The sequence below is a fragment of the Triticum dicoccoides genome, chromosome 2B (genome assembly GCF_002162155.2).
Source record: "Triticum dicoccoides isolate Atlit2015 ecotype Zavitan chromosome 2B, WEW_v2.0, whole genome shotgun sequence".
Taxonomy (NCBI): Eukaryota; Viridiplantae; Streptophyta; class Magnoliopsida; order Poales; family Poaceae; genus Triticum; species Triticum dicoccoides.
This window is the reverse complement of record NC_041383.1, coordinates 167,836,011-167,851,825: the sequence shown is the minus strand read 5'-3', so window position 1 is coordinate 167,851,825 and position 15,815 is coordinate 167,836,011.

The following is a 15,815-nucleotide window of genomic DNA, read 5'->3' as shown; positions in this document are numbered from 1 at the left end:
CCTCGTGGGCGCCAAATCACCTTCTCCCCGGGAAGCTCCCTTCTCCCGAGCCACGAAACCTCAGCACCGCCTCCATGGCGCCCCCCACCGCTCCAATTTCACAGCCGCCCTCCTCCCTAATGCTGGAGACGTTGTCCATTTGTTGTTGTGCACTGGGCCGTGTGCCTCTTACTCCGTGATGCTGGTGCTGCCTTGATGACGGCCGCGTGAACCGTACCGGAGCCGTTTTTCACGGTGCCAGAGCGGCTCCAACTTCGGATCCGTCCAGAGTCCTGGCGCTGCTTCCCCGCAGCCGTTGACCATCGCGACATCGTTGTTTCCCTACCGTCGGTCGCCACCACAACCGTGCCGGCCTCACCGACTCGGCAGCTGGACCTGCCTACTTCACCATGCCGCCAGATAGGTCGCACCCTCATCTCAAATCACTTTATTTAGGCGTTAGTTGTCTGAATTTTTATTTTGGGCCAATCGATTCCCAATGGGAAGCAGCACCCCTTGAGGCGGCGGAGCTCCTAGGCTGCCGGTTGGCTGGTGTGTAACATAAGGGTGCGGGGCCACAAGTTCGCCGCGGAAGCAGCGCTTAGATGGCTATCTTTTAGAGTTGCGTGGGTTGAAGGTACTGCCGCCGCCAGATCTGGATGACGGGGAGTCTTTGTGGATTGGCCCGGGGGCGGCACAACCACGGCAGTGCGCTGGGGCGGGGAGCGGGGTTTTGGCCGGGGCCACGGACGGCGGAGGCAGGCTGCTCTGTCGTTGGTTGTTGGCTCTTAAGGGAAGATTCCGAACAGTGTCAGCCAGGAGGCACAAGACGGCCATCAAGCCATCCGGCGTAGATCGGACAGTACCAAAATAAAATAAAATCGTGTGACCCCAATTTAGTCTTCAGTCAACAGACGTGTGACCACTCTCATACCTTGATGTTGATCTCTTAGTGTATTTCTTCAGATCAAAGAGATATGTCATTCTTAACGTTATGCGTTATCTGCATCTTCAAACACGCCGTCTTCCGACTCACCGCAGCTGCTCCAACAAGGGAAGCATACACCAGAAGGGAGCTATAGTCCCCACTCAACAGTTCCCTGCATCGAATGCGCGTGCCCGACATGGACAGCCACAACAACTACAGGGCCATCGACAAGTCAGCACATGATGCTCACTCCTATGGATGGCAGCCAGATAGGTTGTGACCTCATCTTACTTGTGTGCAACATTTATGGCTTTGTTATTCATCTAAGCATGGAAAATAGATCATCACATTTCACTGTATATTCATGTTGATCTCTTACGGGTCTTGTTCAGGAGTTAACGATGTTCCATAGTTCAGCTAAGATACTTGTTCTTTAGGTAACATTGTTCCATAGTTATCATCCATCAGCCAATGCTATCCCACGGGATGGTGATTATAGTATTATACCACTTCTAGTATTACCTATGTTGTTCTTTAATACTTTTGTGTGCCATCTAGTTAATCTCGAGTACAAACGATACATATTCTGTAGCTTTCATATGTGTTCTCCATTTAGTTTATGAGACCTGTTGCTGCTAGTTAACCCCAGTCCTACTATTTATGTCATCTCCTACAGGCACTCATTACATAAATCTAACTACTAGTTGTCTTCCATGCATGTCAAATATAATTGCACACACTGATATATCCACAAGAACCTCACGGAGCAATGTAAAGGCCAATAAACTTGATGTCAATGATACCCAATATGATGGAACATGTAAAGGCAGTTCTTCAGAAGACTTGCAGAAAGATGATGAATCCTCTTCACCCCACAAGGTCCTTGCTCTAACTTGGCCTGTGATATGGGTACAACATGCATATAATGTCCTGGAGTGTATCTACTCTGTTGCAATGTCATGTATTTAGCATGCTGATCATGCATGTAAATATGTCATGCCTTCCTGTTTTTCAGTACCTATTCCATTCATGATAGCATGTTTTAAAATTCAAGTACTATCATTCTACTCTATCGCAATGCCATCTGCTTAATTTGGACATCATGCTTCTGAATATCTTATGCATTGTTATTCATCAGTATGTACTTCATCTGTCTACCATACCATGTTTTTTTACATTGAAGTGATGTTTTAGTGCTCTGTTGCAATGCCATCTTAGTTTCCCAATCATACCCGTGTATGTTGCCTTAGTTATTTCTGTATGTATTCCGCTAGCATACAGTTTTACATTCAACTAGTGTTTTTTGCTGTGTTGTCCTGTCGTATCCCTAGCTCTTACACCATACTCCCTCCGTCCGAATTACATGTTGCCGAAATGGATAAAAAAGGATGTATCTAGAACTGAAATACGCCTAGACCCATCGATTTTTTTCGGATGGAGGGAATACATGTCAATATGTCATGCCTTTCTATTCTTCAGTACCTATTCCGTCTCTCTGTTGTAGCACGTTTTATAATTAAAGCACCATTCTTCTATACAAGGCATGCAAGGGGAAGATGACTATGTTAGAATCTGAAGGGTTACAAACAAGGCCTTTGCAAAAGTTCCAAACGCTAGGAGATAATAAACCAACTCCAGTTTTTATAGATACTGCTCCAGCACAGAGAAACCCAACTCCTACTGATAATAAGCAGATTCCAGTGGCCAAAGAACTAGTCCGCTCCAGTCCAGCAAAAATATGTAAACTCCATTCTAAGAAGCGTGTGCGTATCCTTGCATCATGAAATTTTATAGGATGCTGATCATATTTTCTACATGTTTCTTACCCATCTCTCTTTTAGAAAATAAGCTTAACAGATAGAAGAATTTCTGCAATGGTATCGTTTATGAGGAAAGATTCTTGCAGGAATTCTCTATTCTCCAATGTAGATGTAAGTACCTGTTGTATATCACTATATTTTTACATCAGCATGTATTTTGTTAATCGGCGTGAATCCAACCTTTATCTGATCTAAATTTAGTTGTAGCAAAATGTATGATTAAAGGCCACAATATTGATTTTTGTAAGGAAAATTGCCTAGTAGTTTTGCATCCTGAGATGCATGAGTGTACTATCTCATATCAGTGGGTTTGAATACTTTGGTTCTGCAGTGGGTTTTTAGTGTTTTTTTACTATGTTGTCCTGTCGTATCCCTAGCTCTTATATCATACTCCCTCTGTCTGGATTACATGTCGCAGAAATGGATAAAACTAGATGTATCTAGAACTAAAATACGCCTAGACCCATCCATTTATTTCCGGATGGAGGGAATACATGTCAATATGGCATGCCTTTCTATCCTTCAGTACCTATTCCATCTCTGTTGTAGCATGTTTTATAACTGAATCACCATTCTTCTATATAAGGCATGCAAGGGGAAGACGGCTATGTTACAATCTGAAGGGTTACAAAATAGGTCTTGGCAAAAGATCCAAATGCCAGGAGATAATAAACCAACTCCATTTTTCATAGATACTGCTCCAGCACAGAGAAACCCAACTCCCACTGATAATAAGCAGATTCCAGTGGCCAAAGATCTAGTCCGCTCCAGTCCAGCAAAAGAATGTCAACTTCATTCTAAGAAGCATGTGTGTATCCTTGCATCATGAAATTTTATAGCATTCTGATCATATTTTCTACATGTTTCATACCCATCTCTCTTTTAGAAAATAAGGTTAAACGATAGAAGACTTCCTCCATTGGGATCGTATTCGAGGAAAATATCTTGCGGGATTTCTCTGTGCTCCAATGCTAATGTAAGTACCTGTTGTATATCACTATATTTTTACATCAGCATGTATTTTGTTAATCGGCGTGAATCTAACCTTTATCTGATCTAAAATTAGTTGTAGCAAAATGTTAAAGGCGCCAATGTTGATTTTTGTAAAGAAAACTGCCTGGTAGTTTTGCATACTGAGTTGCATGAGTGTACTATCTCATATCACGCACATTACTGAATTGTAGTGCTTCTCTGGTTGCCCATTCATTCATTGTGTCAATGTTGCTTTCGTATTACCTTACTTGGCTGATGATAGTTGTGCCATATTGTGTTAATTTGGTGTAGGCTAGTTGCCCAAACGTTCGTTGTGTCAATGTTGCTTTCCTATTATGTGACTTGGCCAATGATAGCAAAGCTAGTGTGTTAATTTTGTGCAGGCTACTGAAGATAAGAAGACAAACTCTGAAAACAGCAAGGCAACCCCATTGTTTCTTTCCAGTAAATCTAGGCCAGGTAATATGGCAATAACTCATTATTAATCTATTTGGTTCCCGTCCTAATTTATGTTATGATGTAGTGGTCGAGACACTCTCCACTATCAATAGTACAAGACTGCCAAAATCGCCATCTGAATCTGTTCAGTATCCTCTGTCTCGAATGCAACGGAATAAATGTATGTTTGTGAACCAGTTAATGGCTGAAGCAATGATGGAAATGGTGGATGAATCAGAGGTGCAGAGTCGTGTGACACAACAACTAATCAATGTTTTCAGAGACAGTGTAGCAAAGCACCAAGAACTTGCCCACATGCTTATGGGTGTCATCTGTGCTGAGGTTGCAGATTGTGACGTTGTATATGGTTAGGTTCTACTCATTTATTTCCACTCGCATCAATCTTTGATTGCCCAGTGGATGTAATTTCCTGTAATATATGTTGGATGTGCAACGTTATTCCCTATATGTTGTACCTTTGCTTGATCGGTTTTGGTCCTTTGCATAATTGCTCGTCGTAATGGGCTAAAATTATCTAATTTGGCCTAAAGATATGTACGAACTTTAGTGGGACCATTAAGTTAATGGGCCATTACTAGGCCGAAAGTTAATGGTCGGCCATCTTACCTCCCAGGTCGTTAACAGGCCGACATCGAAGCGGGCAACAGGTGGGCCCAATTTATTTCACGGGCCGTTAATAGGCCGTTACTAAGTTTGGGCTACATATGGCCCAACTATACTGTAGGCCTTTAGCAGGCCGAAAGAGACAGCGGGCTTGTACTGGACCATGAAGAGCATGGGCCGCTAAGAGGCCGAAAGTCAGGTTGTATTGCAAATGGCCCAACTGTGTTGTGGGCCTTTAGCAGGCCGAAAGAGAAACCGGGCTGGTATTGGACCATGAAGGGCATGGGCCATTAAAAGGCCAAAACTAAGATACGACTACAAATGGCCCAACTCATTTATGGTCCATTAATAGGCCGAAAGGCACACAGGACTCAGAATTGGCCCAACACTTAAATGGGTTGCTAAAAGGCCAAAACTCAGGTCTGGTTACAAAAGGCCCAACTGATTTATGGGCCGTCAACAGGCTGAAAGTGACACCGGGCCGGAAATTGGCCCAACACTTAAATGGGCCGCTAAAAGGCCGAAACTTAGGATCGACTACAAATGGCCCATCAGATTTATGGGCCGTCAACAGGCTGAAAGACACATCGGGCGGGAAATTAGCCCAACATTTAAACGGGTCGCTAAAAGGCCGAAAGATGTACATCCTGAAAATTGGCCCTTCCATTGAATGGGCCGTTAACATGCCGAAATCTCATTGTGCCGATATTAAGCCCAAATATATAGCGGGATGTTAACGGGCTCGAACTGACGATGGGCTGCAATGGTGTCAAATGTTTAACGGGCCATTGACGGGCCGAATTAGCATATCTCGTATGGGCCATGGGCTTAAATGGACCTGACACAAGTAGGCCTTATATGGGCCGGCCTGCTAAGTTTTACTGGGCCGGCCTTTTTCACCGGAATGGTCCACTGTTGGGTCGTGCCACGTGTCGACCTATCATCGGCGCCTCCTGTCCAATGAGTGGATGACATCTGTCCCAACGGTGAGGCAACATGTGTTTCCTGCGGCCAATGATGATTTTACACGTGGAAAATCCCCATTGGTCCAGGCTGTTAACGGGTTATTGCATCCAAAACCGGACCCGATAGCTTAATGGCGTTCCCTTACGGTGGATGCCACGTGTCATTCACCCTTGAAGAAAGCACTTCTGTGACGCGCGATTTATCGTCATGGAAGTGGACACTTCCGTGATGATAATTTTGGTAATGTCATGGAACACTTCTACGACAGCATAGGTATGACTATCTTGATTCTGTCATAAAATCGTCATGGATGTACATGCATGAAAAAAATGCGACCTACTGTGACAAACATGTATCATCATGGAAGTGTATTTTTTGTAGTGGTTGGTGTCTTGGAGGCCCCGCGCCACTGGAGGGCCCCGCGCCGCCTGTGGGGGGCCCAACTCCATCTCTGGAGCTTGCGGCGCGTGACTCGTCGCCTGGCGTACGAACGATGCCGCTCACTAGGCCCGGACTGCCAGGGTGATGTGGATGTTCGCGGGCTGCGCCACGGGTTCTTTCCGCGACTGGCCCGCTACTAGTCCGCACCGGTATAGGCAGTCCGGTCCCGGATGAACCGATTGTCGTGGTTGTCTTCCTCTTGGGAGCCATGGTGACGAAGAACTGTGCTACTAGCTGCTAAACCAGATTCTCACTACTGCGCCCCCTACCTGGCGCGCCAAAGTTGTTGGTGGAAAACGACACCTATGGGATCACAAGAATCCCTACTATGGTTGCGGGGCGCGGGGTTGTGAGGAGAGCGGGATCAGCAGTCAGCACAAACACTCAGGTCGTTTACCCAGGTTCAGGCCGCGAGGATGCGTAATACCCTGGTCCTGCTTTGGTGTGTATATTTGTGTTCTTGGAGTTCTTGAGCTAGCTACAATGAGCGTAACTTGTCCCAGGGTCTGAATCCTTCTCCTAGATGCCTTGGGCATCCTTTTATAGGTAAGGGGATCGCCACAGTGGCACACAGGAGGTGGCATCGGGGTACTGTGGCTAAGCCTATCGCTTGCCATTACGGGACAAGACGCATTTAATGTGCCTCTTAGGTGTCCCCCTCATCCTACCGCCGCTTCGCCCTGCCTCGACATGCGCCCTGGGCTAGCGAGGTGGTCAGCGCCATGTAGGCTGGTAGGCTGTTGAGGTGGCATGGTGGTAGGGCCTTCACGAAGGTTTGATGCCACCACGTAGGCATGTGCTGAGTTGGCCGAGAAGCCTCATGTCAACACACAGGCGCCTGCCCAGCTGGTGGGCTGGCAGCTGCATGGGAGCGGTGGTGGAAACTTGGCGGGCGCGGGCCTGGCTATGGCCCCGCGGATGTCCTCGGCAAGGGCCTTGTTGGGGCCCCGGCAAGGGTCTTGCCATGGCGTTGCGGTCATCCCCAGCAAGGATCTTGCCGGGGGTCATGTGGGTTTCCCTGGCAAGGATCTCGCCGAGGTTCATCGTCTTCTAATCCTCTTCTGATTTGGAGTGTTTCTTGTCTTCACAAAGATTTCCATGCCATCATGGAGGTGCCTCCCGAGCCTTGGTTCCAACGTGGTTGGTGGTGTTGGAAAAACTGGGGCTCAAGGGTGGCACGCTTTGCTGGCGTTGGGTAAGCTGCCCCGGCAAGGTCCTTGCCGGGGCCGTGGGAGTCGCCCCGGCAAGGGTCTTGCCGGGGGGAACCACCTCGCCTTCTTGCTCTTTGCGTCCCTGTCTTGGCGTTGCTTTGATCATCTTGCGGCTTTGATTTCCTGTCCCTGCCCTGCTTAAGTGTGGCCATGGGCGCGGCTCTGACTGCCCATGCACAAAATAAGGGGTACAAAGGAGTGCCCCTACTTTAGTACACCGACAACTTTATTATATATCTCGCACATGATTACAAAGATAGATAGATCACTAAGCAAACACTCAGAGAAAAATCAAACTAAACATTTATTCAACTAAATCAATAGATAACTAAATATCAAACTAAGATAAATAAGGGTCAAGATAGTGGTGGTGATACGATACCGGGGCACCTCCCCCAAGCTTGGCACAAGCCAAGGGGAGTGCCCATACCATGAACTCAAGTCTCCTTTGGTGGTCAAGAAGAAGGTGGTGGTGGTGAGGTAGTAGCGAGTTTATTCTTTCTCCTCGGCTTACGCTTGAGGGTGAAATTTTCCTCCTTCAAACTATCAACCTCCTGCTCCAATATCAATATCTTCTTGCATAATTCCTGCTTCTTTTCCTGCAAGAGACAAAAAGTGATAAACTGGATCTTAGGTTTATTTGCTTTATTGGCGAGACTTGACTTCTTGAAGTCCACGTGCATGTCCCCAGGTTGGGGTAATGGGACTCCATCTTCATCTGAGCTTTTTTCTTCTTTCCCTTTGAGATCGTACTCTTCTTCTTCCTCTGTGGTCGAACCATAATGTTCCACATCTCCGTAAACTTTGGGGTTCGCAATATAATCAGCAACATAGCTTTCACCCTCTGAGTCTTGAGATGACATATTTTCAGATCTGCCAGAAAAACAGCAACAAAGAAGAATAGAACATTTCTCCGCGATACGGTGGTCAATACATTCGAGGGGTATATAGAGATTTTTTTTTATCTTGGGGGACAAGCAAACGGGACAAAAATGGAGTCCGGAAGGTAACTGAGGTGGGCACAACCCACCTGGGTGCACCTAGCCAAGCACGCCCTGGTGTCTTGTGCCCACCAGGGTTGCCTTCCCCGTTGTTTCTTATTTTACTAATATTTGTAATATTCCAAAACTGACAAAAAATAATTTCGTGGATTTTTTGGAGTCTGTTTTCTTATTGTATCACATACCTCCAATTTTTTTCACAATTCTGGAGTGTTCCGGAAGGTTTCCTTTATGTGTTCCTTTGGTGTCATGGTTTGAATAGTATTGCTTTCAACATTAATGGGCGTACCTGATATATAGTTTTAATTATTTGCCCATTGGCCACCTTCAGATTAGTACCTCCAGAATTATTTATTTTGATGGCTCCGGAATGATAAACCTCTTTGGTAATATATGGTCCTTCCCATTTGGAGAGAAGTTTTCCTGCAAAGAATATGAAACGAGAGTTGTACAAAATAAAATATTCTCCAACTTTGAACTCCCGCTTTCGGATTCTTTTGTCATGCCATCTTTTAACTTTTTCTTTAAATAGTTTGGCATTTTCATAAGCTTGGGTTCTCCATTCATCTAGTGAGCTAATATCAAATAACCTCTTTTCACCGGCAAGATTGAAATCATAGTTGAGTTCTTTAATTTCCCAATATGCTTTATGTTCTAACTCAAGAGGCAAATGCCAAGCTTTTCCATAAGCAATTTTATAAGGAGACATACCCATAGGATTTTTATAAGTTGTTCGGTAGGCCCAAAGTGCAACATCCAATTTCTTAGACCAATTCTTTTGGGACCTATAGTAGTTTTTTGTAATATTAATTTTATTTCTCTATTGCTAAGTTCAACTTGACCACTAGATTGGGGATGATAGGGTGATGCAATTCTACGGTTAACATCATATTCAGCAAGCATTTTACGGAAAGCGCCATGAATAAAGTGTGAAACACCATCAGTCATTAAATATCTAGGGACTCCTAACCTTGGGAAAATAAGAACCATCATCACTCATTAAATATCTAGGGACTCCAAACCTTGGGAAAATAACTTCTTTAAGAATTTTAATGGAAGTGTTATTATTAGCACTACTAGTTGGAATAGCTTCTACCCACTTAGTAACTTAATCAACAGCAACCAAAATATGTGTATACCCATTAGAGGAAGGACAAGGTCCCATATAATCAAAACCCCAAACATCAAATGGTTCAACAACAAGTGAATAATTCATAGGCATTTCTTGATGCTTACCGATATTACCAACTCTTCGGCATTCATCACAAGATAAAACAAACTTACGGGCATCCTTGAAGAGAGTAGGCCAATAAAAACCAGATTGCAATACCTTGTGAGTAGTTCTATCCCCTGCATGATGTCCTCCATAAGCTTTGGAATGACATTTTCATAGGATTTGTTCCTTTTCATGCTCAGGTAGACAACGCCTAATAATACCATCTACTCCTTTATAAAGATGTGGGTTGTCCCAAAAGTAATGTCTTAAATCATAGAAGAATTTTTTTTCTTTTGATATGTGAAAGTAGGTGGTATGCATTTAGCAACAATATAATTAGCATAGTCAGCATACCAAGGAATGTTATGAAAAAAAATTATTGCAGCTAATTGCTCATCGGGAAAACTAACATCAATAGGTAGTGGATCATCAAGAATATTTTCTAACCTAGACAAGTTGTCAGCTATGGGATTCTCAGCTCCTTTTCTATCAATAATATGTAAATCAAATTCTTATAGCAAGAGAACCCACCTACTGATTCTAGGTTTAGCATTTTTGTTTTCCATAAGATATTTTATAGTAGCATGATCAATGTGAACAATTACTTTGGAATCAACAATATAAGATCTGAATTTATCACAAGCAAACACAACTGCTAAATTTCTTTTTCGATAGTAGCATAATTTCTTTGGGCGCTGTCTAGAGTTTTACTAGCATAATGAATAACATTTAATTTTTTATCAACTATTTGTCCTAAAACATCACCAATAGCATAATCACTAGAATCACACATGATTTCAAAAGGCAAGTTCCAATCAGGTGGTTGAACAATAGGTGCAGTAGTTAAGGCTTTCTTAAGTGTTTCAAAGGCTTCTACACAATCATCATCAAAAACAAATGGAACATTCCTGGCCTAGAAATTTTAGAGAAGTCTTTAATAAACCTCCTATAGAAACCAGCATGACCAAGAAAACTGCAAATACCTTTAATATCTCTAGGACATGGCATTTTCTCAATTGCATCAACTTTAGCTTTATCCACCTCAATACCTCGTTCAGAAATTTTATGTCCCAAGAAAATACCTTCATTAACCAGAAAATGGCACTTCTCCAAATTCAAGACAAGATTAGTTTGCTCACATCTCTGCAAAACTTGATCAAGGTTTCTTAAGCAATCATCAAAACAAGTACCGTAAATGGAAAAGTCATCCATGAAAACGTCAATAATCTTTTCACAAAAATCAAAGAATATAGCAGTCATACATGTTTGAAAGGTAGCAGGTGCATTGCATAAACCAAAAGGCATACTTCTATAAGCATAAGTTCCAAAAGGACAAGTAAAGGTGGTTTTCTCTTGATCAGGTTGTGAAATAGGTCTTTGAGAAAAACCAGAATATCCATCAAGAAAACAAAAATGTGTGTTCTTAGATAGTCTTTCTAGCATTTGATCAATAAAAGGCAAAGGGTAATAATATTTTCTAGTTGCTTTATTTAATTTTCTGAAATCAATTATCATTCTATAGCCAGTAACAATTCTCCGTGGACTTTTGCAAACCATAGTTGAAACCTTAGCATGTTCCTTTATCCTAACAGGGAAAGGTGGTTTTTCAATATAAGCAGTAGGCACAACTGGGTCAACATTGTAAATAAAAGTTTCATCTTTAACTACGACTGGTTCTTTAATTTCTTTTTTAATAGAGGGATGATATTTAAACCACTTCTCCTTAGGGAGGTCACCATGAGTAGAAAAAGATTCACAAAAGGAGGCTACTATCTCAGAGTCAAGTCCATATTTAGTGCTAAACTTGTGAAATGCATCGGTATTCATAAAAGATTTAACACAATCAAACTCAAGCTTAATAGACTCTTTACCTTCGTCAAGTTCCCAATCTTCAGAGTTGCATTTAGTTCTTTCTAAAAGATCCCACCTTAATTCAATAGTATTCTTCATAAAACAACCAGTACAAGAAGTATCAAGCATGGATTGATCATCACGAGAAAGTCGAGCATAAAATTTTGAATGATAATTTCTCTCAAGAGCTCATGATTGGGGCATGAATATACCATTGAATTAACCCTCCCCCAAGCTAGAGCAATACTATATCCTTCACGAGGCCAAAAATTATATATGTAATTCCGATCACGATGAACTAGATGCATAGGATAAATTTTCTGGTGACATACTAGTTTCGGTCGATTCCAATTCCAAGATCCAATATCATCGCATAGCCTATACCATGTCAATGCTTTTCCCTTCAAAGATAAAGGTAAAACCTTCTTCTTAGCTTCATCTCTATATAGATTTGCAAGCTTAAATAATCCCAAAATTTCATCCACATATATCAAGTGCATATCAGGATGTTCAGTTCCATCTCCTGCACAAGGATTAGCTAGCAGTTGTTCTATCATACCCGAAGGAATTTCATAACCAATATTTGCAGTAGGTGCAGTAGGTTGAGGGGCAACTAATTGTGGTTCCGATCGAGGTGAAGATACCCCGAACAAACCCATCAAAGGATGGTTCTCCATAGTAACAAGTAACAATAAATTTCAGCATGTAGTAATAGTTTTTCCTTACCAAATTCCACTTACCAAGAGCGCTTCACTCCCCGGCAACGACGCTAGAAAACAGCCTTGATGACCCACAAGTATAGGGGGTCAATCGTAGTCCTTTAGATAAGTAAGATTGTTGAACCCAACGAGGAGCGGAAGGAAATGACAAGTGGTTTTCAGCAAGGTATTTTCTGCAAGCACTGAAATTTTTCGTAACAGGTAGTTTGATAGCAAGATAATTTGTAACGAGCAAGTAACAATAACGATAAATAAATGGAGAAAGGTAGCCCAATCCTTTTGTGGCAAAGTACAGGCCAAAACGGTCTCTTATGATAAGCAAAGCGTTCTTGAGGGTACACGGGAATTTCATCTAGTCACTTTCATCATGTTGGTTTGGTTTGTGTTCGCTACTTTGATAATTTGATATGTGGGTGGACCGGTGCTTAGGTGTTGTTCTTACTTGAACAATCCTCCTACTTATTATTAACCCCCTCGCAAATATCCGCAACTACGAGAATAGTATTGAGATAAAATCTAACCATAGCTTTGAATTTTTGGATCCAAATCGGTCCCTTACGAAGTAGCGCATAAACTAGCGTTTAAGCTTCTGTCACTCTAGCAACCCATCATCTAATAACTACTCCACAATGCATTCCCATAGGCCCAAATATGGTGAAGTGTCATGTAGTCAACGTTCACATGACACCACTAAGGGAATCACAACATACATATCATCAAAATATCGAACACACATATCAAGTTCACATGATTACTTGCAACAAGATTTCTCCTGTGACCTCAAGAACAAAAGTAACTACTCACAAATGATAATCATGCTCAAGATCAGAGGGGTATTAAATAGCATAATGGATCTGAACATATAAATCTTCCACCAAATAAACCATATAGTAATCAAATACAAGATGTAATCAACACTACTAGTCACCCACAAGTACCAATCTGAGGTTTCGGTATAAAGATTGAACACAAGAGATGAACTAGGGTTTGAGAGAAGATGGTGTTGTTGAAGATGTTGATGGAGATTGCCCTCGCAAGATGGAGAGTTGTTGGTGATGATGATGACGATGATTTCCACCTCCAGGAGGGAAGCTCCCCGGCGGACTCGTTCCACCGGAGGGCAAAAGTGCTCCTACCCAAGTTCCGCCTTGATATGGCGGTCTCCATCCCGAAAGTTATCTCCTTATTTTTTCTAGGTCAAAATGACTTATATACCAGAAGAGGGGCATCGGAGGTGGGCCGAGGAGGGCACAACCCACCAGGGCGCACCTGGGCTGCCTGGCGCGCCCAGGTGGGTTGTACCCACCTGCTGGGCCCCCTATGCTAGTTATTTGCTCCAGTATTCATCATATATTCCAAAACAATTCTCCATAAATTTTCAGCTCATTTGGAGATGTGAAGAATAGGTAACTCTGACGCAGCTTTTTCAGGTCCAGAATTCCAGCTGCTGGCATTCTCCCTCTTTGTGTAAACCTTGCATATTATGAGAAAAAAGGCATTAGAATTACTCCATAAAGCATTATTATGCATAAAACATTATAAATAATAGTAGGAAAACATGACGCAAAATGGACGTATCAATAACCTAGATCGACACAGAACTAGCTCCAATTCATCAATGTAATGTAGGCATGTATTCCGTATTTAGTCATATGTGCTTATGGAATAGAACTTGCATGACATCTTTTGTCCTACCCTCCTGTGGCAGCGAGGTCCATAAGGAAACTAAGGGATATTAAGGTCTCCTTTTAATAGAGAACTAGAACAAAGCATTAGCACTTAGTGAGTACATGAGCTCCTCAAACTACGGTAATCGCCGAAAAGAATCCCAATTATTGTCACCTTAAGGTATGCGGATCATAACTCGTAATAGGTGCATATAACTTGCAAGATAGGATCAAGAACACAAATATATTAATGAAAACATAATATGTCCAGAATGAAATCATGGCACTCGGGCCCTAGTGATAAGCATTAGGCATAGCAAAGTCATAACAACATCAATTTCAGAACATAGTGGATACTAGGGATCAAGCCCTAACAAAAATAACTCGATTACATGATAAAACTCATCCAACCCATCACCGTCCAGCAAGCCTATGAAGAAATTACTCACTCCCAGCGGTGAGCATCATGAAATTGGCGATGGAGGAAGGTTGATGATGACGATGGCGACGAGTTACGCCCTCCGGAGCCCCGAACGGACTCCAGATCAGCTCTCTTGGTGAAGAACATGAGGTGGTGGCGGCTCCGTATTGTAAAACACGATAAATCCTTCTCTATGATTTTCTTCTTAGCGAATAGGTATACATGAAGTTGGAGTTAGGGTTGCCGGAAGTCTAGGGGGCCCACAATGTCACCAGGCATGCCCTGGGGGTGGGCGCGCCTTGTTGGAAATAAGCCCTAGAGGCAATAATAAAATGGTTATTATTATCTTTCCTTGTTTATGATAATTGTCTATTGTTCATGCTATAATTGTATTGACCGAAAACCGTAATACATGTGTGAATACATAGACCACAACATGTCCCTAGTGAGCCTCTAGTTGACTAGCTCATTGATCAATAGATGGTCATGGTTTCCTGACCATGGACATTGGATGTCATTGATAACGGGATCACATCATTAGGAGAATGATGTGATGGACAAGACCCAATCCTAAGCATAGCACAAGATCGTGTAGTTAGTTTGCTAAAAGCTTTTCTAATGTCAAGTATCATTACCTTAGACCATGAGATTGTGCAACTCCCGAATACCGTAGGAATACTTTGGGTGTACCAAACATCACAACGTAACTGGGTGGCTATAAAGGTACACTACAGGTATCTCCGAAAGTGTCTGTTGGGTTGGCACGAATCAAGCCTGGGATTTGTCACTCCGTATGACGGAGAGGTATCTCTGGGCCCACTCAGTAATGCATCATCATAATGAGCTCAATGTGACTAAGCAGTTAGTCATGGGATCATGCGTTATAGAATGAGTAAAGTGACTTGTCGGTAACGAGATTGAACGAGGTATTGGGATACCGACGATCGAATCTTGGGTAAGTAACGTACCGATTGACAAAGGGAATTGTATAAGGGATTGATTGAATCCCCGACATCGTGGTTCATCCGATGAGATCATCGTGGAACATGTGGGAGCCAACATGGGTATCCAGATCCCGTTGTTGGTTATTGGTCGGAGAGCTGTCTCGGTCATGTCTGCATGATTCCCGAACCCGTAGGGTCTACACACTTAAGGTTCAGTGACGCTAGAGTTGTTATGAGAACTAGTATGCGGTTACCGAATGTTGTTCGGAGTCCCGGATGAGATCTCGGACATCACGAGGAGTTCCGGAATGGTTCGGATGTAAAGATTTATATATGGGAAGTCCGGATTCAATCATCAGAATAATTTCGGGGGTTACCAGTATTGTACCGGGACCACCGAAAGGTGTCCGGGGGTCCATCGGGTGGGTCCACCTACCACGGGGGACTAAATGGGCTGAACAAGGGTGGGAACCAGCCCCCTAGTGGGCTGGTGCACCCACCCCCCCCAAGGGCCCAAGGCGCCTAGGGTTGAAAACCCTAGGGGGTGGGGGCGCCTCCCACCAACTTGGGGGGCAAGCTCCCCCCCTTGCCCCCCC